General features: G+C 51.0%; 1 non-coding gene across 1 annotated transcript; it reads right to left on the reverse strand.

Moving 5' to 3' along the window:
- Positions 1-250: 250 nt before the first annotated feature.
- Positions 251-322, reverse strand: trnag-ucc (transfer RNA glycine (anticodon UCC)). The gene has a single exon. It is a non-coding gene; the product is annotated as a tRNA-Gly (tRNA).
- Positions 323-3,334: the final 3,012 nt, after the last annotated feature.

Here is a 3,334-nt window from a genome sequence, read left to right on the forward strand (position 1 = left end):
CCAGGGCTTTCATTCACTGATCCTCCAAACCAACTCTCCAATTCAGTGTTGCTTAGCACCATTTCCCCCAATTACTGATGTCCTGAACAAGTTCTCCACTCAGTGTTGCCTTAAACCAATCCTCATACTGACTGATGCCCACGCCCAATTTAGGGGTGCCCAACTACAAATCTCCGAAATATCATTGTCCAACCCAATTCTCGCATTTAGTGCAACACAGCATAACTCACCCATTTAGAAACCACAACACTGCGATGGCCGGGAATCGAACCCGGATCAACTGCTTGGAAGGAAGCTATGCTCACCACTACACCACCATCACCCGACTAGCAATACCATCCTCATTCCCAAACAAACTTAACAAGGCCGTGATCATCACCAACTGGATTGGGGCTGAAATCCAAACAAGAAATGGCTGGGGAAGCTCAGCAGGTCTGACAGAACCAGAATTTGGGCGGCAAGGTGGCTCAGTGGTGAACTCAGTGGAGTTTGCACATTCTACCCATGTTTGTGTGGGTTTCTTCCGGTTGCTCCGGCTTCCTTCCACAGTCCAAAAATGTGCAGGTTAGGTGAATTGGCATTGCTAAATTGTCCATACTGATTAGTCAGAGGGAAATGGGTCAGAGGGTGGGTTACTCTTCGGAGGGTCGGTGTGGACTGGTTGGGCTAAAGGGCCTGTTTCCACACTATAGGGAATTTCATCTAATTGAATCAGAAGCCTTCAGTTCTGAACCAAATCCAAAAGGGATTGGGAATTGCTTCATTAAACATTTAAGAACTCAGGAAATGTGAGCAGGAAATGGACTATACAGCCTGTTTAAACTGTTCAGTCTGTTCTGGCAGTCAATCCAATCAGAGCTGGCTTCAGATTTCAAATCCTGATTCCTATCCACTCCCCATATCCCGTGACTCCCTGTGACACTGGCAATCTGGCTATTCCAATCTGAAGTGCACTCAGTCAGGGCGAATCCACAATCCTCAGGGAGAGAGAATATTAAAGACTAAGAGGCCTTAGAGTGAAGCGCTGTCTCCTCATCTCAGTCCCAATTAACCTGCCCCTTACCCTGAGAGGGTGGCAATCAAACCCGAATGAACTGCGGATGCTGTAACATTAACGCTGATTTCTCTGCATAGATGCTGCCTGATCTGCTGAGCTTTTCCTGAGACTGTGTTATCGTGTTTCAGATTCCCAGACCGACAAGATTAATTTCTCAGCGTCTCCCCTCTCAAGCCTCTTCACAATCTGAGACATTCCAATGAAACCACCTTTTAATTTTCTCGAATACCGACCCAATTTATTCAGAAGCTCAGCACTGGAGCACACGGGTCCCAAATACTGAGCTTTATTTTGTGATTCATTAATGTGTTTGGGTCATTGCCGCTGGGTCACCATGGATTGCTCAGATATAATTGCTCTGGTGAAGGTGACGGTGAGTTATTGCCTTGAACTCCTGCCATTTATTTGGGGCAGATAAACCCACAATGATGTAAGGGAGGGAGTTCCAGGATTTCCAACCAATGGCACTTGTGGGACTGAGATGTTTTTCCAAGCCAGGGTGGGGAGTGGCTTGATGTGGAATTGTCACCTGGTGGTGTTCCCGTGTATCTGCTGTGTTCAGCATTCAACATGATAGTGCCGTGGGTCAGTGCCGTGGGTCTGGAAGCTGCTCTGGAAGGAACCTTGGGGAATTTCTACAGACCATCTTGTCTATGGTACACACTGCTGCTACTGAGTGTCGGTGGTGGAGACAGGGGATGTTTGTGGCTGTGGTGCTGAGCAAGCTGCACTGCAAGTTTATTCCACCTACACAACTACTCTCCATCATCATCAATCCATTTCACAGACGGACACCCAGTTATTACACGGGTCTGTTATACCAGTCTGTTATTTGTACAAATGACCATGAAATTGTGAACAGATTCCCCTCTTCCCTGACAATGGTCTGAGGGACATCCCGCGACTGTTGCACTTTCTCATGGACATTCCATCTGTAAAAGCTGGGATTGAGCTGATGGGTCTCAGACTGTGTTACAGATGGTTACACTCAGGGTACTCTCACTCACTGACAGCGTCACAATCACCTGAGTGACGCAAAGTCGCAAGGGGTTGCGCGGTGACGTCACCCCAGGATGGCCGCCCGCACAGGGGAAGGATTGACAAGGAGGAAGCGGGAGGAGGCAAGGGGTGACTCAGACCAGGGCCGTGAGGAGAGGCAGAGCGGCGCCCTCTGGCGGCGAGGAGGAGGAATCAGCAGTCACAGGAGGGTGGAGCGGATTAGTGGGAAGGAAAATTGACAGGTGGGACAGGTCATGGGGGCGGGGCTGAGCTGGAAGGTTGGAGGTGGGGGAAGGTGGGGGGAGGGGGAATGAGGAAACTGGGGAAGTCCACACCCCCGTTCCTCTCTGAGGGAGATTTGGACTCAGTAACATTTGGTGGGGCTGCACATGTGGGATCTTGCTGTTCCCTGGGTCTCCTGTTGTCCAAACTGTGGGGGTGGGTGGGGGGAGATAAATCCCCTTTCTCAGTGAGGGGTGCGGCAGTGGGAAGCCTGGGGACTGGGATCTTGCTGTGCATGAAGTTGAATGGCCTGTGAGTGTCTGCACACACTCCCCGTGACCCCCACCCACTCCAGCCCAGGACCTGGGACCCGGCGAGGGGTGCGGGGATTGTACACAATGGAGACACAGAGGGGGCTTTTATACAGAGATGGGGGTAGTATGGACAGAGGGGACTGTGTGGGGTAGGGGGTAAATTAAGCAGCACAGGGGAGAGGGGCAATTAGATTGGGGAAAGAGGTGAAAGTGGTGGGGCTGTAATATTCCAGGAGGGGTGGGAAATTGTGGGTGGGGTCACAATTTAGCCAAAGGTAGGGGAGTTACAGGGGAATGAGGCAGTAAATGTAGGCGGAGCAGAAAATTGGGGAAGGGCCCAATATCTGGTGGGGGTGTGGATTGGAAAGGTAAATAAATGGGGATGGGCTGGAAATCAACCGCTCCCACAAGGAGGGGAGAGAGACTGATCATTGGGGTATTAGGAATTGTGGTCAGGAATATAATTGGGGGGGCAACAACATTCGGGGGGTGAAAACTTGATTGGGGGGAGGTTTACGTAAATCTTTGTCTCGGGGGGTGGGAGGATTGTGGGTGCCTGGGATCTTGCTATGCAGTGAGACGTGCTCACTGTGTCCCTTCACCAGAAAGGGGTGGGGGGGAGGCAGGAACAAGGGGGGTAGGGAAGACAGAGGGAGGACAGAGAGGGAGGATGGAGGGGCGTTTCTATGTTTCTCTCGCTCTTTTCTACACCCCTTCTCTCCCTCTTCTTTCTCACCTGCCT

The sequence above is a fragment of the Chiloscyllium punctatum genome, chromosome 21 (genome assembly GCF_047496795.1).
Source record: "Chiloscyllium punctatum isolate Juve2018m chromosome 21, sChiPun1.3, whole genome shotgun sequence".
In the NCBI taxonomy this organism is placed as follows: domain Eukaryota; kingdom Metazoa; phylum Chordata; class Chondrichthyes; order Orectolobiformes; family Hemiscylliidae; genus Chiloscyllium; species Chiloscyllium punctatum.